The 26,882-nt window shown below is 32.8% G+C and overlaps 16 non-coding genes across 16 annotated transcripts; all 16 read right to left on the reverse strand.

Moving 5' to 3' along the window:
* Positions 1-964: 964 nt before the first annotated feature.
* TRNAI-AAU (transfer RNA isoleucine (anticodon AAU)) lies at positions 965-1,038 on the reverse strand. Its single transcript has one exon. It is a non-coding gene; the product is annotated as a tRNA-Ile (tRNA).
* A 1,590-nt stretch (positions 1,039-2,628) lies between these two features.
* On the reverse strand, positions 2,629-2,702 carry TRNAI-AAU (transfer RNA isoleucine (anticodon AAU)). Its single transcript has one exon. It is a non-coding gene; the product is annotated as a tRNA-Ile (tRNA).
* Positions 2,703-4,291: 1,589 nt separating this feature from the next.
* On the reverse strand, positions 4,292-4,365 carry TRNAI-AAU (transfer RNA isoleucine (anticodon AAU)). The gene has a single exon. It is a non-coding gene; the product is annotated as a tRNA-Ile (tRNA).
* A 1,586-nt stretch (positions 4,366-5,951) lies between these two features.
* TRNAI-AAU (transfer RNA isoleucine (anticodon AAU)) lies at positions 5,952-6,025 on the reverse strand. Its single transcript has one exon. It is a non-coding gene; the product is annotated as a tRNA-Ile (tRNA).
* A 1,586-nt stretch (positions 6,026-7,611) lies between these two features.
* On the reverse strand, positions 7,612-7,685 carry TRNAI-AAU (transfer RNA isoleucine (anticodon AAU)). Its single transcript has one exon. It is a non-coding gene; the product is annotated as a tRNA-Ile (tRNA).
* Positions 7,686-9,271: 1,586 nt separating this feature from the next.
* Positions 9,272-9,345, reverse strand: TRNAI-AAU (transfer RNA isoleucine (anticodon AAU)). The gene has a single exon. It is a non-coding gene; the product is annotated as a tRNA-Ile (tRNA).
* A 1,591-nt stretch (positions 9,346-10,936) lies between these two features.
* On the reverse strand, positions 10,937-11,010 carry TRNAI-AAU (transfer RNA isoleucine (anticodon AAU)). The gene has a single exon. It is a non-coding gene; the product is annotated as a tRNA-Ile (tRNA).
* Positions 11,011-12,596: 1,586 nt separating this feature from the next.
* TRNAI-AAU (transfer RNA isoleucine (anticodon AAU)) lies at positions 12,597-12,670 on the reverse strand. The gene has a single exon. It is a non-coding gene; the product is annotated as a tRNA-Ile (tRNA).
* Positions 12,671-14,255: 1,585 nt separating this feature from the next.
* On the reverse strand, positions 14,256-14,329 carry TRNAI-AAU (transfer RNA isoleucine (anticodon AAU)). Its single transcript has one exon. It is a non-coding gene; the product is annotated as a tRNA-Ile (tRNA).
* Positions 14,330-15,913: 1,584 nt separating this feature from the next.
* Positions 15,914-15,987, reverse strand: TRNAI-AAU (transfer RNA isoleucine (anticodon AAU)). The gene has a single exon. It is a non-coding gene; the product is annotated as a tRNA-Ile (tRNA).
* A 1,589-nt stretch (positions 15,988-17,576) lies between these two features.
* TRNAI-AAU (transfer RNA isoleucine (anticodon AAU)) lies at positions 17,577-17,650 on the reverse strand. Its single transcript has one exon. It is a non-coding gene; the product is annotated as a tRNA-Ile (tRNA).
* A 1,582-nt stretch (positions 17,651-19,232) lies between these two features.
* TRNAI-AAU (transfer RNA isoleucine (anticodon AAU)) lies at positions 19,233-19,306 on the reverse strand. Its single transcript has one exon. It is a non-coding gene; the product is annotated as a tRNA-Ile (tRNA).
* Positions 19,307-20,893: 1,587 nt separating this feature from the next.
* TRNAI-AAU (transfer RNA isoleucine (anticodon AAU)) lies at positions 20,894-20,967 on the reverse strand. Its single transcript has one exon. It is a non-coding gene; the product is annotated as a tRNA-Ile (tRNA).
* A 1,589-nt stretch (positions 20,968-22,556) lies between these two features.
* On the reverse strand, positions 22,557-22,630 carry TRNAI-AAU (transfer RNA isoleucine (anticodon AAU)). The gene has a single exon. It is a non-coding gene; the product is annotated as a tRNA-Ile (tRNA).
* A 1,582-nt stretch (positions 22,631-24,212) lies between these two features.
* Positions 24,213-24,286, reverse strand: TRNAI-AAU (transfer RNA isoleucine (anticodon AAU)). The gene has a single exon. It is a non-coding gene; the product is annotated as a tRNA-Ile (tRNA).
* A 1,591-nt stretch (positions 24,287-25,877) lies between these two features.
* On the reverse strand, positions 25,878-25,951 carry TRNAI-AAU (transfer RNA isoleucine (anticodon AAU)). Its single transcript has one exon. It is a non-coding gene; the product is annotated as a tRNA-Ile (tRNA).
* Positions 25,952-26,882: the final 931 nt, after the last annotated feature.

Raw genomic sequence — 26,882 nt, forward strand, 5'->3', positions numbered from 1 at the left:
CAGTCCTCTGTTATAACGCTTGAAACAATTGTAAGTGGCTGATATGCAAATATGGAAATACAGAAAAACTGTCAATTCAATGCTAGGATAACATAAGGGGTGATGCTCCAACTGAAATTGGTCCTAGGCATTTAGGTTTCTAGTATCTATCTTCTCCTTTAAAAAATAGGTTACTTTTTATATATTATCATTGGGTTTGGACAAATATTCTACATAATACCTATTGCATCCCTGAGCTTATTAGAAACTTGAAATAATATATATAAAGTATTGAATTTCTTTTCTTTGCATTTAAAAGATGAGCGCACTTCAGTAGATGCCATTGCTCAGGTGAGGGTTCCATGGTGTAATTGTTAGCACCTTGGACTTTGAATCTAGTAATCTGAGTTCATATCTCGTGGGAGCTAACATTGTTTATTTTCCTTTTGTTCAAAGCTCCATTTTCATTCAATGTATGAGTATTGTAATTCTTCATTTAAAATTCATATAAATTCCATCATCTTCAGTGGTGTCCTTTGTTTCAACTCATTTTTAAACTTAGCAAATCAGAAGTATGTCAAATATTTGGAAATAAGAAAAGATGCAATAAGAATGCAGAGATCCATTACTTGTGCTCTGGTCTTTGGAAATTCTCCATTTTTTTTTACTTCAGTGTGCACTAATGAGAGGGGAGCACATATCTTCTTCTTCTTCTAGTAACACCAAGTGCCCTCTATGTTTGAGCAGCAATATAATAACTGATTAATTTGCCCTTGCATATCTTAGTTATGCCATATTGCTTGATTTGAGACAAAAGTCACTGAGCCATGTAGAGAAAAATCTTCATCAGCCAAAGGATGACACTCCCACTGGCTTCTGATATGTATTTGAAGAGATTTTGTGATATATGTGTCTATGATGTTTTCAAGTATTCATTCACTCCACCAATGAGCTTATTCCATTCTTGTCCATCAAGAAAAGCAAATGGCCCATACAGGGATCGAACCCGTGACCTTGGCGTTATTAGCACCACGCTCTAACCAACTGAGCTAACCGGCCACAGATGTTACTGCAAGCAAACACAAAACTGGCAAATGTACCTCAAAGCACAGATCATATTTTGTTTTTATAGCATTTCATTTTTCAAAAAAAAAGCTTAAGCCATAGAGTCACTTGAAGCATGGGTATCATAAAAATGCTCCAGTTTCTTTCCACATTACAAAATAAAAATAAATATTAGATAGGATAATAACAAAGATTAAGGCATCTAGTAATAGTATAAAAATAGACAATTTAGACAAGGAGTATATGCAAATCTAAGCAAAATCAATCTAAAAAATCTAATACACAATTTTTAATTGTAAATTTACAGATTGTAGAAAAAGATAATCCCAGGATGTAATCCATTATGTATTAAATTTACTATGTTTTACCAAGTTGTGTATGAATAACTTTTAACACAAAAAAATATATATTGGGGAAGTAGCTTAATGTGCCCATTGGAAATAAAGAATGCTAGCCCATTTTGGAATGCAAAGCTTAAGAAAATACAAACTTCAATCCATAGGAAAGCACTTTTTATTCAGTCTACACTCTGTAATCATACTATAGCTTTTTTTACAAATTATGATGTCATTATCAGACTTAACTCACAAGAGACTTTCATCCTTGGTCTATAAAAAAGGCAGTCCTCTGTTATAAAGCTTGAAACAATTGTAAGTGGCTGATATGCATATATGGAAATACAGAAAAACTGTCAATTCAATGCTAGGATAACATAAGGGGTGATGCTCCAACTGAAATTGGTCCTAGGCATTTAGGTTTCTAGTATCTATCTTCTCCTTTAAAAAATAGGTTACTTTTTATATATTATCATTGGGTTTGGACAAATATTCTACATAATACCTATTGCATCCCTGAGCTTATTAGAAACTTGAAATAATATATATAAAGTATTGAATTTCTTTTCTTTGCATTTAAAAGATGAGCGCACTTCAGTAGATGCCATTGCTCAGGTGAGGGTTCCATGGTGTAATTGTTAGCACCCTGGACTTTGAATCTAGTCATCTGAGTTCATATCTCGTGGGAGCTAACATTGTTTATTTTCCTTTTGTTCAAAGCTCCATTTTCATTCAATGTATGAGTATTGCAATTCTTCATTTAAAATTCATATAAATTCCATCATCTTCAGTGGTGTCCTTTGTTTAAACTCATTTTTAAACTTAGCAAATCAGAAGTATGTCAAATATTTGGAAATAAGAAAAGATGCAATAAGAATGCAGAGATCCATTACTTGTGCTCTGGTCTTTGGAAATTCTCCATTTTTTTTTACTTCAGTGTGCACTAATGAGAGGGGAGCACATATCTTCTTCTTCTTCTAGTAACACCAAGTGCCCTCTATGTTTGAGCAGCAATATAATAACTGATTAATTTGCCCTTGCATATCTTAGTTATGCCATATTGCTTGATTTGAGACAAAAGTCACTGAGCCATGTAGAGAAAAATCTTCATCAGCCAAAGGATGACACTCCCACTGGCTTCTGATATGTATTTGAAGAGATTTTGTGATATATGTGTCTATGATGTTTTCAAGTATTCATGCACTCCACCGATGAGCTTATTCCATTCTTGTCCATCAAGAAAAGCAAATGGCCCATACGGGGATCAAACCCGTGACCTTGGCGTTATTAGCACCACGCTCTAACCAACTGAGCTAACCGGCCACAGATATTACTGCAAGCAAACACAAAACTGGTAAATGTACCTCAAAGCACAGATCATATTTTGTTTTTATAGCATTTCATTTTTCAAAAAAAAGCTTAAGCCATAGAGTCACTTAAAGCATGGGTATCATAAAAATGCTCCAGTTTCTTTCCACATTACAAAATAAAAGTAAATATTAGATAGGATAATAACAAAGATTAAGGCATCTAGTAATAGTATAAAAATAGACAATTTAGACAAGGAGTATATGCAAATCTAAGCAAAATCAATCTAAAAAATCTAATACACAATTTTTAATTGTAAATTTACAGATTGTTGAAAAAGATAATCCCAGGATGTAATCCATTATGTATTAAATTTAGTATGTTTTACCAAGTTGTGTATGAATAACTTTTAACACAAAAAAATATATATTGGGGAAGTAGCTTAATGTGCCCATTGGAAATAAAGAATGCTAGCCCATTTTGGAATGCAAAGCTTAAGAAAATACAAACTTCAATCCATAGGAAAGCACTTTTTATTCAGTCTACACTCTGTAATCATACTATAGCTTAATTTACAAATTGTGATGTCATTATCAGACTTAACTCACAAGAGACTTTCATCCTTGGTCTATAAAAAAGGCAGTCCTCTGTTATAAAGCTTGAAACAATTGTAAGTGGCTGATATGCAAATATGGAAATACAGAAAAACTGTCAATTCAATGCTAGGATAACATAAGGGGTGATGCTCCAACTGAAATTGGTCCTAGGCATTTAGGTTTCTAGTATCTATCTACTCCTTTTAAAAATAGGTTACTTTTTATATATTATCATTGGGTTTGGACAAATATTCTACATAATACCTATTGCATCCCTGAGCTTATTAGAAACTTGAAATAATATATATAAAGTATTGAATTTCTTTTCTTTGCATTTAAAAGATAAGTGCACTTCAGTAGATGCCATTGCTCAGGTGAGGGTTCCATGGTGTAATTGTTAGCACCCTGGACTTTGAATCTAGTAATCTGAGTTCATATCTCGTGGGAGCTAACATTGTTTATTTTCCTTTTGTTCAAAGCTCCATTTTCATTCAATGTATGAGTATTGCAAATCTTCATTTAAAATTCATATAAATTCCATCATCTTCAGTGGTGTCCTTTGTTTAAACTCATTTTTAAACTTATCAAATCAGAAGTATGTCAAATATTTGGAAATAAGAAAAGATGCAATAAGAATGCAGAGATCCATTACTTGTGCTCTGGTCTTTAGAAATTCTCTATTTTTTTTTACTTCAGTGTGCACTAATGAGAGGGGAGCACATATCTTCTTCTTCTTCTAGTAACACCTAGTGCCCTCTATGTTTGAGCAGCAATATAATAACTAATTAATTTGCCCTTGCATATCTTAGTTATGCCATATTGCTTGATTTGAGACAAATGTCACTGAGCCATGTAGAGAAAAATCTTCATCAGCCAAAGGATGACACTCCCACTGGCTTCTGATATGTATTTGAAGAGATTTTGTGATATATGTGTCTATGATGTTTTCAAGTATTCATGCACTCCACCGATGAGCTTATTCCATTCTTGTCCATCAAGAAAAGCAAATGGCCCATACGGGGATCGAACCCGTGACCTTGGCGTTATTAGCACCACGCTCTAACCAACCGAGCTAACCAGCCACAGATATCACTGCAAGCAAACACAAAACTGGCAAATGTACCTCAAAGCACAGATCATATTTTGTTTTTATAGCATTTCATTTTTCAAAAAAAAGCTTAAGCCATAGAGTCACTTGAAGCATGGGTATCATAAAAATGCTCCAGTTTCTTTCCACATTACAAAATAAAAAATAATATTAGATAGGATAATAACAAAGATTAAGGCATCTACTAATAGTATAAAAATAGACAATTTAGACACGGAGTATATGCAAATCTAAGCAAAATCAATCTAAAAAATCTAATACACAATTTTTAATTGTAAATTTACAGATTGTTGAAAAAGATAATCCAGGATGTAATCCATTATGTATTAAATTTAGTATGTTTTACCAAGTTGTGTATGAATAACTTTTAACACATAAAAATATATATTGGGGAAGTAGCTTAATGTGCCCATTGGAAATAAAGAATGCTAGCCCATTTTGGAATGCAAATCTTAAGAAAATACAAACTTTAATCCATAGGAAAGCACTTTTTATTCAGTCTACACTCTGTAATCATACTATAGCTTAATTTACAAATTGTGATGTCATTATCAGACTTAACTCACAAGAGACTTTCATCCTTGGTCTATAAAAAAGGCAGTCCTCTGTTATAAAGCTTGAAACAATTGTAAGTGGCTGATATGCAAATATGGAAATACAGAAAAACTGTCAATTCAATGCTAGGATAACATAAGGGGTGATGCTCCAACTGAAATTGGTCCTAGGCATTTAGGTTTCTAGTATCTATCTTCTCCTTTAAAAAATAGGTTACTTTTTATATATTATCATTGGGTTTGGACAAATATTCTACATAATACCTATTGCATCCCTGAGCTTATTAGAAACTTGAAATAATATATATAAAGTATTGAATTTCTTTTCTTTGCATTTAAAAGATGAGCGCACTTCAGTAGATGCCATTGTTCAGGTGAGGGTTCCATGGTGTAATTGTTAGCACCCTGGACTTTGAATCTAGTCATCTGAGTTCATATCTCATGGGAGCTAACATTGTTTATTTTCCTTTTGTTCAAAGCTCCATTTTCATTCAATGTATGAGTATTGCAAATCTTCATTTAAAATTCATATAAATTCCATCATCTTCAGTGGTGTCCTTTGTTTAAACTCATTTTTAAATTTATCAAATCAGAAGTATGTCAAATATTTGGAAATAAGAAAAGATGCAATAAGAATGCAGAGATCCATTACTTGTGCTCTGGTCTTTAGAAATTCTCCATTTTTTTTACTTCAGTGTGCACTAATGAGAGGGGAGCACATATCTTCTTCTTCTTCTAGTAACACCTAGTGCCCTCTATGTTTGAGCTGCAATATAATAACTGATTAATTTGCCCTTGCATATCTTAGTTATGCCATATTGCTTGATTTGAGACAAATGTCACTGAGCCATGTAGAGAAAAATCACATCAGCCAAAGGATGACACTCCCACTGGCTTCTGATATGTATTTGAAGAGATTTTGTGATATATGTGTCTATGATGTTTTCAAGTATTCATGCACTCCACCGATGAGCTTATTCCATTCTTGTCCATCAAGAAAAGCAAATGGCCCATACGGGGATCGAACCCATGAACTTGGCGTTATTAGCACCACGCTCTAACCAACTGAGCTAACCGGCCACAGATGTTACTGCAAGCAAACACAAAACTGGCAAATGTACCTCAAAGCACAGATCATATTTTGTTTTTATAGCATTTCATTTTTCAAAAAAAAGCTTAAGCCATAGAGTCACTTGAAGCATGGGTATCATAAAAATGCTCCAGTTTCTTTCCAAATTACAAAATAAAAATAAATATTAGATAGGATAATAACAAAGATTAAGGCATCTACTAATAGTATAAAAATAGACAATTTAGACAAGGATTATATGCAAATCTAAGCAAAATCAATCTAAAAAATCTAATACACAATTTTTAATTGTAAATTTACAGATTGTTGAAAAAGATAATCCAGGATGTAATCCATTATGTATTAAATTTAGTATGTTTTACCAAGTTGTGTATGAATAACTTTTAACACAAAAAAATATATATTGGGGAAGTAGCTTAATGTGCCCATTGGAAATAAAGAATGCTAGCCCATTTTGGAATGCAAAGCTTAAGAAAATACAAACTTCAATCCATAGGAAAGCACTTTTTATTCAGTCTACACTCTGTAATCATACTATAGCTTAATTTACAAATTGTGATGTCATTATCAGACTTAACTCACAAGAGACTTTCATCCTTGGTCTATAAAAAAGGCAGTCCTCTGTTATAAAGCTTGAAACAATTGTAAGAGGCTGATATGCAAATATGGAAATACAGAAAAACTGTCAATTCAATGCTAGGATAACATAAGGGGTGATGCTCCAACTGAAATTGGTCCTAGGCATTTAGGTTTCTAGTATCTATCTTCTCCTTTAAAAAATAGGTTACTTTTTATATATTATCATTGGGTTTGGACAAATATTCTACATAATACCTATTGCATCCCTGAGCTTATTAGAAACTTGAAATAATATATATAAAGTATTGAATTTCTTTTCTTTGCATTTAAAAGATGAGCGCAGTTCAGTAGATGCCATTGCTCAGGTGAGGGTTCCATGGTGTAATTGTTAGCACCCTGGACTTTGAATCTAGTAATCTGAGTTCATATCTCGTGGGAGCTAACATTGTTTATTTTCCTTTTGTTCAAAGCTTCATTTTCATTCAATGTATGAGTATTGCAAATCTTCATTTAAAATTCATATAAATTCCATCATCTTCAGTGGTGTCCTTTGTTTAAACTCATTTTTAAACTTATCAAATCAGAAGTATGTCAAATATTTGGAAATAAGAAAAGATGCAATAAGAATGCAGAGATCCATTACTTGTGCTCTGGTCTTTAGAAATTCTCCATTTTTTTACTTCAGTGTGCACTAATGAGAGGGGAGCACATATCTTCTTCTTCTTCTAGTAACACCTAGTGCCCTCTATGTTTGAGCAGCAATATAATAACTGATTAATTTGCCCTTGCATATCTTAGTTATGCCATATTGCTTGATTTGAGACAAAAATCACTGAGCCATGTAGAGAAAAATCTTCATCAGCCAAAGGATGACACTCCCACTGGCTTCTGATATGTATTTGAAGAGATTTTGTGATATATGTGTCTATGATGTTTTCAAGTATTCATGCACTCCACCGATGAGCTTATTCCATTCTTGTCCATCAAGAAAAGCAAATGGCCCATACGGGGATCGAACCCGTGACCTTGGTGTTATTAGCACCACGCTCTAACCAACTGAGCTAACCGGCCACAGATATTACTGCAAGCAAACACAAAACTGGCAAATGTACTTCAAAGCACAGATCATATTTTGTTTTTATAGCATTTCATTTTTCAAAAAAAAGCTTAAGCCATAGAGTCACTTGAAGCATGGGTATCATAAAAATGCTCCAGTTTCTTTCCACATTACAAAATAAAAATAAATATTAGATAGGATAATAACAAAGATTAAGGCATCTACTAATAGTATAAAAATAGACAATTTAGACAAGGAGTATATGCAAATCTAAGCAAAAGCAATCTAAAAAATCTAATACACAATTTTTAATTGTAAATTTACAGATTGTTGAAAAAGATAATCCCAGGATGTAATCCATTATGTATTAAATTTAGTATGTTTTACCAAGTTGTGTATGAATAACTTTTAACACAAAAAAATATATATTGGGGAAGTAACTTAATGTGCCCATTGGAAATAAAGAATGCTAGCCTATTTTGGAATGCAAAGCTTAAGAAAATACAAACTTCAATCCATAGGAAAGCACTTTTTATTCAGTCTACACTCCGTAATCATACTATAGCTTAATTTACAAATTGTGATGTCATTATCAGACTTAACTCACAAGAGACTTTCATCCTTGGTCTATAAAAAAGGCAGTCCTCTGTTATAAAGCTTGAAACAATTGTAAGTGGCTGATATGCAAATATGGAAATACAGAAAAACTGTCAATTCAATGCTAGGATAACATAAGGGGTGATGCTCCAACTGAAATTGGTCCTAGGCATTTAGGTTTCTAGTATCTATCTTCTCCTTTAAAAAATAGGTTACTTTTTATATATTATCATTGGGTTTGGACAAATATTCTACATAATACCTATTGCATCCCTGAGCTTATTAGAAACTTGAAATAATATATATAAAGTATTGAATTTCTTTTCTTTGCATTTAAAAGATGAGCGCACTTCAGTAGATGCCATTGCTCAGGTGAGGGTTCCATGGTGTAATTGTTAGCACCCTTGACTTTGAATCTAGTAATCTGAATTCATATCTCGTGGGAGCTAACATTGTTTATTTTCCTATTGTTCAAAGCTCCATTTTCATTCAATGTATGAGTATTGCAAATCTTCATTTAAAATTCATATAAATTCCATCATCTTCAGTGGTGTCCTTTGTTTAAACTCATTTTTAAACTTAGCAAATCAGAAGTATGTCAAATATTTGGAAATAAGAAAAGATGCAATAAGAATGCAGAGATCCATTACTTGTGCTCTGGTCTTTAGAAATTCTCCATTTTTTTTTACTTCAGTGTGCACTAATGAGAGGGGAGCACATATCTTCTTCTTCTAGTAACACCTAGTGCCCTCTATGTTTGAGCAGCAATATAATAACTGATTAATTTGCCCTTGCATATCTTAGTTATGCCATATTGCTTGATTTGAGACAAAAGTCACTGAGCCATGTAGAGAAAAATCTTCATCATCCAAAGGATGACACTCCCACTGGCTTCTGATATGTATTTGAAGAGATTTTGTGATATATGTGTCGATGATGTTTTCAAGTATTCATGCACTCCACCGATGATCTTATTCCATTCTTGTCCATCAAGAAAAGCAAATGGCCCATACGGGGATCGAACCCGTGACCTTGGCGTTATTAGCACCACGCTCTAACCAACTGAGCTAACCGGCCACAGATGTTACTGCAAGCAAACACAAAACTGGCAAATGTACCTCAAAGCACAGATCATATTTTGTTTTTATAGCATTTCATTTTTCAAAAAAAGCTTAAGCCATAGAGTCACTTGAAGCATGGGTATCATAAAAATGCTCCAGTTTCTTTCCACATTACAAAATAAAAATAAATATTAGATACAGTAGGATACTAACAAAGATTAAGGCATCTAGTAATAGTATAAAAATAGACAATTTAGACTAGGAGTATATGCAAATCTAAGCAAAATCAATCTAAAAAATCTAATACACAATTTTTAATTGTAAATTTACAGATTGTTGAAAAAGATAATCCCAGGATGTAATCCATTATGTATTAAATTTAGTATGTTTTACCAAGTTGTGTATGAATAACTTTTAACACAAAAAAATATATATTGGGGAAGTAGCTTAATGTGCCCATTGGAAATAAAGAATGCTAGCCCATTTTGGAATGCAAAGCTTAAGAAAATACAAACTTCAATCCATAGGAAAGCACTTTTTATTCAGTCTACACTCTGTAATCATACTATAGCTTAATTTACAAATTGTGATGTCATTATCAGACTTAACTCACAAGAGACTTTCATCCTTGGTCTATAAAAAAGGCAGTCCTCTGTTATAAAGCTTGAAACAATTGTAAGTGGCTGATATGCAAATATGGAAATACAGAAAAACTGTCAATTCAATGCTAGGATAACATAAGGGGTGATGCTCCAACTGAAATTGGTCCTAGGCATTTAGGTTTCTAGTATCTATCTTCTCCTTTAAAAAATAGGTTACTTTTTATATATTATCATTGGGTTTGGACAAATATTCTACATAATACCTATTGCATCCCTGAGCTTATTAGAAACTTGAAATAATATATATAAAGTATTGAATTTCTTTTCTTTGCATTTAAAAGATGAGCGCACTTCAGTAGATGCCATTGCTCAGGTGAGGGTTCCATGGTGTAATTGTTAGCACCCTGGACTTTGAATCTAGTAATTTGAGTTCATATCTCGTGGGATCTAACATTGTTTATTTTCCTTTTGTTCAAAGCTCCATTTTCATTCAATGTATGAGTATTGCAAATCTTCATTTAAAATTCATATAAATTCCATCATCTTCAGTGGTGTCCTTTGTTTAAACTCATTTTTAAATTTATCAAATCAGAAGTATGTCAAATATTTGGAAATAAGAAAAGATGCAATAAGAATGCAGAGATCCATTACTTGTGCTCTGGTCTTTAGAAATTCTCCATTTTTTTTACTTCAGTGTGCACTAATGAGAGGGGAGCACATATCTTCTTCTTCTTCTAGTAACACCTAGTGCCCTCTATGTTTGAGCTGCAATATAATAACTGATTAATTTGCCCTTGCATATCTTAGTTATGCCATATTGCTTGATTTGAGACAAATGTCACTGAGCCATGTAGAGAAAAATCACATCAGCCAAAGGATGACACTCCCACTGGCTTCTGATATGTATTTGAAGAGATTTTGTGATATATGTGTCTATGATGTTTTCAAGTATTCATGCACTCCACCGATGAGCTTATTCCATTCTTGTCCATCAAGAAAAGCAAATGGCCCATACGGGGATCGAACCCGTGAACTTGGCGTTATTAGCACCACGCTCTAACCAACTGAGCTAACCGGCCACAGATGTTACTGCAAGCAAACACAAAACTGGCAAATGTACCTCAAAGCACAGATCATATTTTGTTTTTATAGCATTTCATTTTTCAAAAAAAAGCTTAAGCCATAGAGTCACTTGAAGCATGGGTATCATAAAAATGCTCCAGTTTCTTTCCAAATTACAAAATAAAAATAAATATTAGATAGGATAATAACAAAGATTAAGGCATCTACTAATAGTATAAAAATAGACAATTTAGACAAGGATTATATGCAAATCTAAGCAAAATCAATCTAAAAAATCTAATACACAATTTTTAATTGTAAATTTACAGATTGTTGAAAAAGATAATCCAGGATGTAATCCATTATGTATTAAATTTAGTATGTTTTACCAAGTTGTGTATGAATAACTTTTAACACAAAAAAATATATATTGGGGAAGTAGCTTAATGTGCCCATTGGAAATAAAGAATGCTAGCCCATTTTGGAATGCAAAGCTTAAGAAAATACAAACTTCAATCCATAGGAAAGCACTTTTTATTCAGTCTACACTCTGTAATCATACTATAGCTTAATTTACAAATTGTGATGTCATTATCAGACTTAACTCACAAGAGACTTTCATCCTTGGTCTATAAAAAAGGCAGTCCTCTGTTATAAAGCTTGAAACAATTGTAAGTGGCTGATATGCAAATATGGAAATACAGAAAAACTGTCAATTCAATGCTAGGATAACATAAGGGGTGATGCTCCAACTGAAATTGGTCCTAGGCATTTAGGTTTCTAGTATCTATCTTCTCCTTTAAAAAATAGGTTACTTTTTATATATTATCATTGGGTTTGGACAAATATTCTACATAATACCTATTGCATCCCTGAGCTTATTAGAAACTTGAAATAATATATATAAAGTATTGAATTTCTTTTCTTTGCATTTAAAAGATGAGCGCACTTCAGTAGATGCCATTGCTCAGGTGAGGGTTCCATGGTGTAATTGTTAGCACCCTGGACTTTGAATCTAGTAATTTGAGTTCATATCTCGTGGGATCTAACATTGTTTATTTTCCTTTTGTTCAAAGCTCCATTTTCATTCAATGTATGAGTATTGCAAATCTTCATTTAAAATTCATATAAATTCCATCATCTTCAGTGGTGTCCTTTGTTTAAACTCATTTTTAAATTTATCAAATCAGAAGTATGTCAAATATTTGGAAATAAGAAAAGATGCAATAAGAATGCAGAGATCCATTACTTGTGCTCTGGTCTTTAGAAATTCTCCATTTTTTTTACTTCAGTGTGCACTAATGAGAGGGGAGCACATATCTTCTTCTTCTTCTAGTAACACCTAGTGCCCTCTATGTTTGAGCTGCAATATAATAACTGATTAATTTGCCCTTGCATATCTTAGTTATGCCATATTGCTTGATTTGAGACAAATGTCACTGAGCCATGTAGAGAAAAATCACATCAGCCAAAGGATGACACTCCCACTGGCTTCTGATATGTATTTGAAGAGATTTTGTGATATATGTGTCTATGATGTTTTCAAGTATTCATGCACTCCACCGATGAGCTTATTCCATTCTTGTCCATCAAGAAAAGCAAATGGCCCATACGGGGATCGAACCCGTGAACTTGGCGTTATTAGCACCACGCTCTAACCAACTGAGCTAACCGGCCACAGATGTTACTGCAAGCAAACACAAAACTGGCAAATGTACCTCAAAGCACAGATCATATTTTGTTTTTATAGCATTTCATTTTTCAAAAAAAAGCTTAAGCCATAGAGTCACTTGAAGCATGGGTATCATAAAAATGCTCCAGTTTCTTTCCAAATTACAAAATAAAAATAAATATTAGATAGGATAATAACAAAGATTAAGGCATCTACTAATAGTATAAAAATAGACAATTTAGACAAGGATTATATGCAAATCTAAGCAAAATCAATCTAAAAAATCTAATACACAATTTTTAATTGTAAATTTACAGATTGTTGAAAAAGATAATCCAGGATGTAATCCATTATGTATTAAATTTAGTATGTTTTACCAAGTTGTGTATGAATAACTTTTAACACAAAAAAATATATATTGGGGAAGTAGCTTAATGTGCCCATTGGAAATAAAGAATGCTAGCCCATTTTGGAATGCAAAGCTTAAGAAAATACAAACTTCAATCCATAGGAAAGCACTTTTTATTCAGTCTACACTCTGTAATCATACTATAGCTTAATTTACAAATTGTGATGTCATTATCAGACTTAACTCACAAGAGACTTTCATCCTTGGTCTATAAAAAAGGCAGTCCTCTGTTATAAAGCTTGAAACAATTGTAAGTGGCTGATATGCAAATATGGAAATACAGAAAAACTGTCAATTCAATGCTAGGATAACATAAGGGGTGATGCTCCAACTGAAATTGGTCCTAGGCATTTAGGTTTCTAGTATCTATCTTCTCCTTTAAAAAATAGGTTACTTTTTATATATTATCATTGGGTTTGGACAAATATTCTACATAATACCTATTGCATCCCTGAGCTTATTAGAAACTTGAAATAATATATATAAAGTATTGAATTTCTTTTCTTTGCATTTAAAAGATGAGCGCACTTCAGTAGATGCCATTGCTCAGGTGAGGGTTCCATGGTGTAATTGTTAGCACCCTTGACTTTGAATCTAGTAATCTGAATTCATATCTCGTGGGAGCTAACATTGTTTATTTTCCTATTGTTCAAAGCTCCATTTTCATTCAATGTATGAGTATTGCAAATCTTCATTTAAAATTCATATAAATTCCATCATCTTCAGTGGTGTCCTTTGTTTAAACTCATTTTTAAACTTATCAAATCAGAAGTATGTCAAATATTTGGAAATAAGAAAAGATGCAATAAGAATGCAGAGATCCATTACTTGTGCTCTGGTCTTTAGAAATTCTCCATTTTTTTTTACTTCAGTGTGCACTAATGAGAGGGGAGCACATATCTTCTTCTTCTAGTAACACCTAGTGCCCTCTATGTTTGAGCAGCAATATAATAACTGATTAATTTGCCCTTGCATATCTTAGTTATGCCATATTGCTTGATTTGAGACAAAAGTCACTGAGCCATGTAGAGAAAAATCTTCATCATCCAAAGGATGACACTCCCACTGGCTTCTGATATGTATTTGAAGAGATTTTGTGATATATGTGTCAATGATGTTTTCAAGTATTCATGCACTCCACCGATGATCTTATTCCATTCTTGTCCATCAAGAAAAGCAAATGGCCCATACGGGGATCGAACCCGTGACCTTGGCGTTATTAGCACCATGCTCTAACCAACTGAGCTAACCGGCCACAGATGTTACTGCAAGCAAACACAAAACTGGCAAATGTACCTCAAAGCACAGATCATATTTTGTTTTTATAGCATTTCATTTTTCAAAAAAAGCTTAAGCCATAGAGTCACTTGAAGCATGGGTATCATAAAAATGCTCCAGTTTCTTTCCACATTACAAAATAAAAATAAATATTAGATAGGATAATAACAAAGATTAAGGCATCTACTAATAGTATAAAAATAGACAATTTAGACAAGGAGTATATGCAAATCTAAGCAAAAGCAATCTAAAAAATCTAATACACAATTTTTAATTGTAAATTTACAGATTGTTGAAAAAGATAATCCCAGGATGTAATCCATTATGTATTAAATTTAGTATGTTTTACCAAGTTGTGTATGAATAACTTTTAACACAAAAAAATATATATTGGGGAAGTAACTTAATGTGCCCATTGGAAATAAAGAATGCTAGCCCATTTTGGAATGCAAAGCTTAAGAAAATACAAACTTCAATCCATAGGAAAGCACTTTTTATTCAGTCTACACTCTGTAATCATACTATAGCTTAATTTACAAATTGTGATGTCATTATCAGACTTAACTCACAAGAGACTTTCATCCTTGGTCTATAAAAAAGGCAGTCCTCTGTTATAAAGCTTGAAACAATTGTAAGTGGCTGATATGCAAATATGGAAATACAGAAAAACTGTCAATTCAATGCTAGGATAACATAAGGGGTGATGCTCCAACTGAAATTGGTCCTAGGCATTTAGGTTTCTAGTATCTATCTTCTCCTTTAAAAAATAGGTTACTTTTTATATATTATCATTGGGTTTGGACAAATATTCTACATAATACCTATTGCATCCCTGAGCTTATTAGAAACTTGAAATAATATATATAAAGTATTGAATTTCTTTTCTTTGCATTTAAAAGATGAGCGCACTTCAGTAGATGCCATTGCTCAGGTGAGGGTTCCATGGTGTAATTGTTAGCACCCTTGACTTTGAATCTAGTAATCTGAATTCATATCTCGTGGGAGCTAACATTGTTTATTTTCCTATTGTTCAAAGCTCCATTTTCATTCAATGTATGAGTATTGCAAATCTTCATTTAAAATTCATATAAATTCCATCATCTTCAGTGGTGTCCTTTGTTTAAACTCATTTTTAAACTTAGCAAATCAGAAGTATGTCAAATATTTGGAAATAAGAAAAGATGCAATAAGAATGCAGAGATCCATTACTTGTGCTCTGGTCTTTAGAAATTCTCCATTTTTTTTACTTCAGTGTGCACTAATGAGAGGGGAGCACATATCTTCTTCTTCTAGTAACACCTAGTGCCCTCTATGTTTGAGCAGCAATATAATAACTGATTAATTTGCCCTTGCATATCTTAGTTATGCCATATTGCTTGATTTGAGACAAAAGTCACTGAGCCATGTAGAGAAAAATCTTCATCATCCAAAGGATGACACTCCCACTGGCTTCTGATATGTATTTGAAGAGATTTTGTGATATATGTGTCGATGATGTTTTCAAGTATTCATGCACTCCACCGATGATCTTATTCCATTCTTGTCCATCAAGAAAAGCAAATGGCCCATACGGGGATCGAACCCGTGACCTTGGCGTTATTAGCACCACGCTCTAACCAACTGAGCTAACCGGCCACAGATGTTACTGCAAGCAAACACAAAACTGGCAAATGTACCTCAAAGCACAGATCATATTTTGTTTTTATAGCATTTCATTTTTCAAAAAAAGCTTAAGCCATAGAGTCACTTGAAGCATGGGTATCATAAAAATGCTCCAGTTTCTTTCCACATTACAAAATAAAAATAAATATTAGATACAGTAGGATACTAACAAAGATTAAGGCATCTAGTAATAGTATAAAAATAGACAATTTAGACTAGGAGTATATGCAAATCTAAGCAAAATCAATCTAAAAAATCTAATACACAATTTTTAATTGTAAATTTACAGATTGTTGAAAAAGATAATCCCAGGATGTAATCCATTATGTATTAAATTTAGTATGTTTTACCAAGTTGTGTATGAATAACTTTTAACACAAAAAAATATATATTGGGGAAGTAGCTTAATGTGCCCATTGGAAATAAAGAATGCTAGCCCATTTTGGAATGCAAAGCTTAAGAAAATACAAACTTCAATCCATAGGAAAGCACTTTTTATTCAGTCTACACTCTGTAATCATACTATAGCTTAATTTACAAATTGTGATGTCATTATCAGACTTAACTCACAAGAGACTTTCATCCTTGGTCTATAAAAAAGGCAGTCCTCTGTTATAAAGCTTGAAACAATTGTAAGTGGCTGATATGCAAATATGGAAATACAGAAAAACTGTCAATTCAATGCTAGGATAACATAAGGGGTGATGCTCCAACTGAAATTGGTCCTAGGCATTTAGGTTTCTAGTATCTATCTTCTCCTTTAAAAAATAGGTTACTTTTTATATATTATCATTGGGTTTGGACAAATATTCTACATAATACCTATTGCATCCCTGAGCTTATTAGAAACTTGAAATAATATATATAAAGTATTGAATTTCTTTTCTTTGCATTTAAAAGATGAGCGCACTTCAGTAGATGCCATTGCTCAGGTGAGGGTTCCATGGTGTAATTGTTAGCACCCTTGACTTTGAATCTAGTAATCTGAATTCATATCTCGTGGGAGCTAACATTGTTTATTTTCCTATTGTTCAAAGCTCCATTTTCATTCAATGTATGAGTATTGCAAATCTTCATTTAAAATTCATATAAATTCCATCATCTTCAGTGGTGTCCTTTGTTTAAACTCATTTTTAAACTTAGCAAATCAGAAGTATGTCAAATATTTGGAAATAAGAAAAGATGCAATAAGAATGCAGAGATCCATTACTTGTGCTCTGGTCTTTAGAAATTCTCCATTTTTTTTACTTCAGTGTGCACTAATGAGAGGGGAGCACATATCTTCTTCTTCTAGTAACACCTAGTGCCCTCTATGTTTGAGCAGCAATATAATAACTGATTAATTTGCCCTTGCATATCTTAGTTATGCCATATTGCTTGATTTGAGACAAAAGTCACTGAGCCATGTAGAGAAAAATCTTCATCAGCCAAAGGATGACACTCCCACTGGCTTCTGATATGTATTTGAAGAGATTTTGTGATATATGTGTCTTTGATGTTTTCAAGTATTCATGCACTCCACCAATGATCTTATTCCATTCTTGTCCATCAAGAAAAGCAAATGGCCCATACGGGGATCGAACCCGTGACCTTGGCGTTATTAGCACCACGCTCTAACCAACTGAGCTAACCGGCCACAGATGTTACTGCAAGCAAACACAAAACTGGCAAATGTACCTCAAAGCACAGATCATATTTTGTTTTTATAGCATTTCATTTTTCAAAAAAAGCTTAAGCCATAGAGTCACTTGAAGCATGGGTATCATAAAAATGCTCCAGTTTCTTTCCACATTACAAAATAAAAATAAATATTAGATAGGATACTAACAAAGATTAAGGCATCTACTAATAGTATAAAAATAGACAATTTAGACAAGGAGTATATGCAAATCTAAGCAAAATCAATCTAAAAAATCTAATACACAATTTTTAATTGTAAATTTACAGATTGTTGAAAAAGATAATCCCAGGATGTAATCCATTATGTATTAAATTTAGTATGTTTTACCAAGTTGTGTATGAATAACTTTTAACACAAAAAAATATATATTGGGGAAGTAGCTTAATGTGCCCATTGGAAATAAAGAATGCTAGCCCATTTTGAAATGCAAAGCTTAAGAAAATACAAACTTCAATCCATAGGAAAGCACTTTTTATTCAGTCTACACTCTGTAATCATACTATAGCTTCATTTACAAATTGTGATGTCATTATCAGACTTAACTCACAAGAGACTTTCATCCTTTGTCTATAAAAAAGGCAGTCCTCTGTTATAAAGCTTGAAACAAATGTAAGTGGCTGATATGCAAATATGGAAATACAGAAAAACTGTCAATTCAATGCTAGGATAACATAAGGGGTGATGCTCCAACTGAAATTGGTCCTAGGCATTTAGGTTTCTAGTATCTATCTTCTCCTTTAAAAAATAGGTTACTTTTTATATATTATCATTGGGTTTGGACAAATATTCTACATAATACCTATTGCATCCCTGAGCTTATTAGAAACTTGAAATAATATATATAAAGTATTGAATTTCTTTTCTTTGCATTTAAAAGATGAGCGCACTTCAGTAGATGCCATTGCTCAGGTGAGGGTTCCATGGTGTAATTGTTAGCACCCTGGACTTTGAATCTAGTAATCTGAGTTCATATCTCGTGGGAGCTAACATTGTTTATTTTCCTTTTGTTCAAAGCTCCATTTTCATTCAATGTATGAGTATTGCAAATCTTCATTTAAAATTCATATAAATTCCATCATCTTCAGTGGTGTCCTTTGTTTAAACTCATTTTTAAACTTATAAAATCAGAAGTATGTCAAATATTTGGAAATAAGAAAAGATGCAATAAGAATGCAGAGATCCATTACTTGTGCTCTGGTCTTTAGAAATTCTCCATTTTTTTTTTACTTCAGTGTGCACTAATGAGAGGGGAGCACATATCTTCTTCTAGTAACACCTAGTGCCCTCTATGTTTGAGCAGCAATATAATAACTGATTAATTTGCCCTTGCATATCTTAGTTATGTCATATTGCTTGATTTGAGACAAAAGTCACTGAGCCATGTAGAGAAAAATCTTCATCAGCCAAAGGATGACACTCCCACTGGCTTCTGACATGTATTTGAAAAGATTTTGTGATATATGTGTCTATGATGTTTTCATGTATTCCTGCACTCCACGATGAGCTTATTCCATTCTTGTCCATCAAGAAAAGCAAATGGCCCATACGGGGATCGAACCCGTGACCTTGGCGTTATTAGCACCACGCTCTAACCAACTGAGCTAACATGCCACAGATATTACTGCAAGCAAACACAAAACTGGCAAATGTACCTCAAAGCACAGATCATATTTTGTTTTTATAGCATTTCATTTTTCAAAAAAAAGCTTAAGCCATAGAGTCACTTGAAGCATGGGTATCATAAAAATGCTCCAGTTTCTTTCCACATTACAAAATAAAAATAAATATTAGATAGGATAATAACAAAGATTAAGGCATCTACTAATAGTATAAAAATAGACAATTTAGACAAGAGGTATATGCAAATCTAAGCAAAATCAATCTAAAAAATCTAATACACAATTTTTAATTGTAAATTTACAGATTGTTGAAAAAGATAATCCCAGGATGTAATCCATTATGTATTAAATTTAGTATGTTTTACCAAGTTGTGTATGAATAACTTTTAACACAAAAAAATATATATTGGGGAAGTAGCTTAATGTGCCCATTGGAAATAAAGAATGCTAGCCCATTTTGGAATGCAAAGCTTAAGAAAATACAAACTTCAATCCATAGGAAAGCACTACACTCTGTAATCATACTATAGCTTAATTTACAAATTGTGATGTCATTATCAGACTTAACTCACAAGAGACTTTCATCCTTGGTCTATAAAAAAGGCAGCCCTCTGTTATAAAGCTTGAAACAATTGTAAGTGGCTGATATGCAAATATGGAAATACAGAAAAACTGTCAATTCAATGCTAGGATAACATAAGGGGTGATGCTCCAACTGAAATTGGTCCTAGGCATTTAGGTTTCTAGTATCTATCTTCTCCTTTAAAAAATAGGTTACTTTTTATATATTATCATTGGTTTAGGACAAATATTCTACATAATACCTATTGCATCCCTGAGTTTATTAGAAACTTGAAATAATATATATAAAGTATTGAATTTCTTTTCTTTGCATTTAAAAGATGAGCGCACTTCAGTAGATGCCATTGCTCAGGTAAGGGTTCCATGGTGTAATTGTTAGCACCCTGGACTTTGAATCTAGTCATCTGAGTTCATATCTCGTGGGAGCTAACATTGTTTATTTTCCTTTTGTTCAAAGCTCCATTTTCATTCAATGTATGAGTATTGCAAATCTTCATTTAAAATTCATATAAATTCCATCATCTTCAGTGGTGTCCTTTGTTTAAACTCATTTTTAAACTTATCAAATCAGAAGTATGTCAAATATTTGGAAATAAGAAAAGATGCAATAAGAATGCAGAGATCCATTACTTGTGCTCTGGTCTTTAGAAATTCTCCATTTTTTTTACTTCAGTGTGCACTAATGAGAGGGGAGCACATATATTCTTCTTCTTCTTCTTCTTCTTCTAGTAACACCTAGTGCCCTCTATGTTTGAGCAGCAGTATAATAACTGATTAATTTTCCCTTGAATATCTTAGTTATGCCATATTGCTTGATTTGAGACAAATGTCACTGAGCCATGTAGAGAAAAATCTTCATCAGCCAAAGGATGACACTCCCACTGGTTTCTTATATGTATTTGAAGAGATTTTGTGATATATGTGTCTATGATGTTTTCAAGTATTCATGCACTCCACCGATGAGCTTATTCCATTCTTGTCCATCAAGAAAAGCAAATGGCCCATACGGGGATCGAACCCGTGACCTTGGCGTTATTAGCACCACACTCTAACCAACCGAGCTAACAGGCCACAGATATTACTGCCAGCAAACACAAAACTGGCAAATGTACCTCAAAGCACAGATCATATTTTGTTTTTATAGCATTTCATTTTTCAAAAAAAAGCTGAAGCCATAGAGTCACTTGAAGCATGGGTATCATAAAAATGCTCCAGTTTCTTTCCACATTACAAAATAAAAATAAATATTAGATAGGATAATAACAAAGATTAAGGCATCTAGTAATAGTATAAAAATAGACAATTTAGACTAGGAGTATATGCAAATCTAAGCAAAATCAATCTAAAAAATCTAATACACAATTTTTAATTGTAAATTTACAGATTGTTGAAAAAGATAATCCCAGGATGTAATCCATTATGTATTAAATTTAGTATGTTTTACCAAGTTGTGTATGAATAACTTTTAACACAAAAAAATATATATTGGGGCTAGTAGCTTAATGTGCCCATTGGAAATAAAGAATGCTAGCCCATTTTGGAATGCAAAGCTTAAGAAAATACAAACTTCAATCCATAGGAAAGCACTTTTTATTCAGTCTACACTCTGTAATCATACTATAGCTTAATTTACAAATTGTGATGTCATTATCAGACTTAACTCACAAGAGACTTTCATCCTTGGTCTATAAAAAAGGCAGTCCTCTGTTATAAAGCTTGAAACAATTGCAAGTGGCTGATATGCAAATATGGAAATACAGAAAAACTGTCAATTCAATGCTAGGATAACATAAGGGGTGATGCTCCAACTGAAATTGGTCCTAGGCATTTAGGTTTCTAGTATCTATCTTCTCCTTTAAAAAATAGGTTACTTTTTATATATTATCATTGGGTTTGGACAAATATTCTACATAATACCTATTGCATCCCTGAGCTTATTAGAAACTTGAAATAATATATATAAAGTATTGAATTTCTTTTCTTTGCATTTAAAAGATGAGCGCACTTCAGTAGATGCCATTGCTCAGGTGAGGGTTCCATGGTGTAATTTTTAGCACCCTGGACTTTGAATCTAGTCATCTGAGTTCATATCTCGTGGGAGCTAACATTGTTTATTTTCCTTTTGTTCAAAGCTCCATTTTCATTCAATGTATGAGTATTGCAAATCTTCATTTAAAATTCATATAAATTCCATCATCTTCAGTGGTGTCCTTTGTTTAAACTCATTTTTAAACTTATCAAATCAGAAGTATGTCAAATATTTGGAAATAAGAAAAGATGCAATAAGAATGCAGAGATCCATTACTTGTGCTCTGGTTTTTAGAAATTCTCCATTTTTTTTACTTCAGTGTGGACTAATGAGAGGGGAGCACATATCTTCTTCTTCTTCTAGTAACACCTAGTGCCCTCTATGTTTGAGCAGCAATATAATAACTGATTAATATGCCCTTGCATATCTTAGTTATGCCATATTGCTTGATTTGAGACAAAAGTCACTGAGCCATGTAGAGAAAAATCTTCATCAGCCAAAGGATGACAGTCCCACTGGCTTCTGATATGTATTTGAAGAGATTTTGTGATATATGTGTCTATGATGTTTTCAAGTATTCATGCACTCCACCGATGAACTTATTCCATTCTTGTCCATCAAGAAAAGCAAATGGCCCATACGGGGATCAAACCCGTGACCTTGGCGTTATTAGCACCACGCTCTAACCAACTGAGCTAACCGGCCACAGATATTACTGCAAGCAAACACAAAACTGGCAAATGTACCTCAAAGCACAGATCATATTTTGTTTTTATAGCATTTCATTTTTCAAAAAAAAGCTTAAGCCATAGAGTCACTTGAAGCATGGGTATCATAAAAATGCTCCAGTTTCTTTCCACATTACAAAATAAAAATAAATATTAGATAGGATAATAACAAAGATTAAGGCATCTACTAATAGTATAAAAATAGACAATTTAGACAAGGAGTATATGCAAATCTAAGCAAAAGCAATCTAAAAAATCTAATACACAATTTTTAATTGTAAATTTACAGATTGTTGAAAAAGATAATCCCAGGATGTAATCCATTATGTATTAAATTTAGTATGTTTTACCAAGTTGTGTATGAATAACTTTTAACACAAAAAAATATATATTGGGGAAGTAGCTTAATGTGCCCATTGGAAATAAAGAATGCTAGCCCATTTTGGAATGCAAAGCTTAAGAAAATACAAACTTCAATCAATAGGAAAGCACTTTTTATTCAGTCTACACTCTGTAATCATACTATAGCTTCATTTACAAATTGTGATGTCATTATCAGACTTAACTCACAAGAGACTTTCATCCTTGGTCTATAAAAAAGGCAGTCCTCTGTTATAAAGCTTGAAACAATTGTAAGTGGCTGATATGCAAATATGGAAATACAGAAAAACTGTCAATTCAATGCTAGGATAACATAAGGGGTGATGCTCCAACTGAAATTGGTCCTTGGCATTTAGGTTTCTAGTATCTATCTTCTCCTTTAAAAAATAGGTTACTTTTTATATATTATCATTGGGTTTGGACAAATATTCTACATAATACCTATTGCATCCCTGAGCTTATTAGAAACTTGAAATAATATATATAAAGTATTGAATTTCTTTTCTTTGCATTTAAAAGATGAGCGCACTTCAGTAGATGCCATTGCTCAGGTGAGGGTTCCATGGTGTAATTGTTAGCACCCTGGACTTTGAATCTAGTAATCTGAGTTCATATCTCGTGGGAGCTAACATTGTTTATTTTCCTTTTGTTCAAAGCTCCATTTTCATTCAATGCATGAGTATTGCAAATCTTCATTTAAAATTCATATAAATTCCATCATCTTCAGTGGTGTCCTTTGATTAAACTAATTTTTAAACTTATCAAATCAGAAGTATGTCAAATATTTGGAAATAAGAAAAGATGCAATAAGAATGCAGAGATCCATTACTTGTGCTCTGGTCTTTAGAAATTCTCCATTTTTTTTTACTTCAGTGTGCACTAATGAGAGGGGAGCACATATCTTCTTCTAGTAACACCTAGTGCCCTCTATGTTTGAGCAGCAATATAATAACTGATTAATTTGCCCTTGCATATCTTAGTTATGTCATATTGCTTGATTTGAGACAAAAGTCACTGAGCCATGTAGAGAAAAATCTTCATCAGCCAAAGGATGACACTCCCACTGGCTTCTGATATGTATTTGAAAAGATTTTGTGATATATGTGTCTATGATGTTTTCAAGTATTTCTGCACTCCACGATGAGCTTATTCCATTCTTGTCCATCAAGAAAAGCAAATGGCCCATACGGGGATCGAACCCGTGACCTTGGCGTTATTAGCACCACGCTCTAACCAACTGAGCTAACATGCCACAGATATTACTGCAAGCAAACACAAAACTGGCAAATGTACCTCAAAGCACCGATCATATTTTGTTTTTATAGCATTTCATTTTTCAAAAAAAAAGCTTAAGCCATAGAGTCACTTGAAGCATGGGTATCATAAAAATGCTCCAGTTTCTTTCCACATTACAAAATAAAAATAAATATTAGATAGGATAATAACAAAGATTAAGGCATCTACTAATAGTATAAAAATAGACAATTTAGACAAGAGGTATATGCAAATCTAAGCAAAATCAATCTAAAAAATCTAATACACAATTTTTAATTGTAAATTTACAGATTGTTGAAAAAGATAATCCCAGGATGTAATCCATTATGTATTAAATTTAGTATGTTTTACCAAGTTGTGTATGAATAACTTTTAACACAAAAAAATATATATTGGGGAAGTAGCTTAATGTGCCCATTGGAAATAAAGAATGCTAGCCCATTTTGGAATGCAAAGCTTAAGAAAATACAAACTTCAATCCATAGGAAAGCACTACACTCTGTAATCATACTATAGCTTAATTTACAAATTGTGATGTCATTAATAGACTTAACTCACAAGAGACTTTCATCCTTGGTCTATAAAAAAGGCAGCCCTCTGTTATAAAGCTTGAAACAATTGTAAGTGGCTGATATGCAAATATGGAAATACAGAAAAACTGTCAATTCAATGCTAGGATAACATAAGGGGTGATGCTCCAACTGAAATTGGTCCTAGGCATTTAGGTTTCTAGTATCTATCTTCTCCTTTAAAAAATAGGTTACTTTTTATATATTATCATTGGTTTAGGACAAATATTCTACATAATACCTATTGCATCCCTGAGTTTATTAGAAACTTGAAATAATATATATAAAGTATTGAATTTCTTTTCTTTGCATTTAAAAGATGAGCGCACTTCAGTAGATGCCATTGCTCAGGTAAGGGTTCCATGGTGTAATTGTTAGCACCCTGGACTTTGAATCTAGTCATCTGAGTTCATATCTCGTGGGAGCTAACATTGTTTATTTTCCTTTTGTTCAAAGCTCCATTTTCATTCAATGTATGAGTATTGCAAATCTTCATTTAAAATTCATATAAATTCCATCATCTTCAGTGGTGTCCTTTGTTTAAACTCATTTTTAAACTTATCAAATCAGAAGTATGTCAAATATTTGGAAATAAGAAAAGATGCAATAAGAATGCAGAGATCCATTACTTGTGCTCTGGTCTTTAGAAATTCTCCATTTTTTTTACTTCAGTGTGCACTAATGAGAGGGGAGCACATATATTCTTCTTCTTCTTCTTCTTCTTCTTCTAGTAACACCTAGTGCCCTCTATGTTTGAGCAGCAGTATAATAACTGATTAATTTTCCCTTGAATATCTTAGTTATGCCATATTGCTTGATTTGAGACAAATGTCACTGAGCCATGTAGAGAAAAATCTTCATCAGCCAAAGGATGACACTCCCACTGGTTTCTTATATGTATTTGAAGAGATTTTGTGATATATGTGTCTATGATGTTTTCAAGTATTCATGCACTCCACCGATGAGCTTATTCCATTCTTGTCCATCAAGAAAAGCAAATGGCCCATACGGGGATCGAACCCGTGACCTTGGCGTTATTAGCACCACACTCTAACCAACCGAGCTAACAGGCCACAGATATTACTGCCAGCAAACACAAAACTGGCAAATGCACCTCAAAGCACAGATCATATTTTGTTTTTATAGCATTTCATTTTTAAAAAAAAAGCTGAAGCCATAGAGTCACTTGAAGCATGGGTATCATAAAAATGCTCCAGTTTCTTTCCACATTACAAAATAAAAATAAATATTAGATAGGATAATAACAAAGATTAAGGCATCTAGTAATAGTATAAAAATAGACAATTTAGACTAGGAGTATATGCAAATCTAAGCAAAATCAATCTAAAAAATCTAATACACAATTTTTAATTGTAAATTTACAGATTGTTGAAAAAGATAATCCCAGGATGTAATCCATTATGTATTAAATTTAGTATGTTTTACCAAGTTGTGTATGAATAACTTTTAACACAAAAAAATATATATTGGGGCTAGTAGCTTAATGTGCCCATTGGAAATAAAGAATGCTAGCCCATTTTGGAATGCAAAGCTTAAGAAAATACAAACTTCAATCCATAGGAAAGCACTTTTTATTCAGTCTACACTCTGTAATCATACTATAGCTTAATTTACAAATTGTGATGTCATTATCAGACTTAACTCACAAGAGACTTTCATCCTTGGTCTATAAAAAAGGCAGTCCTCTGTTATAAAGCTTGAAACAATTGTAAGTGGCTGATATGCAAATATGGAAATACAGAAAAACTGTCAATTCAATGCTAGGATAACATAAGGGGTGATGCTCCAACTGAAATTGGTCCTAGGCATTTAGGTTTCTAGTATCTATCTTCTCCTTTAAAAAATAGGTTACTTTTTATATATTATCATTGGGTTTGGACAAATATTCTACATAATACCTATTGCATCCCTGAGCTTATTAGAAACTTGAAATAATATATATAAAGTATTGAATTTCTTTTCTTTGCATTTAAAAGATGAGCG

Source organism: Pseudophryne corroboree, chromosome 11 (genome assembly GCF_028390025.1).
Source record: "Pseudophryne corroboree isolate aPseCor3 chromosome 11, aPseCor3.hap2, whole genome shotgun sequence".
Classification (NCBI taxonomy): Eukaryota; Metazoa; Chordata; class Amphibia; order Anura; family Myobatrachidae; genus Pseudophryne; species Pseudophryne corroboree.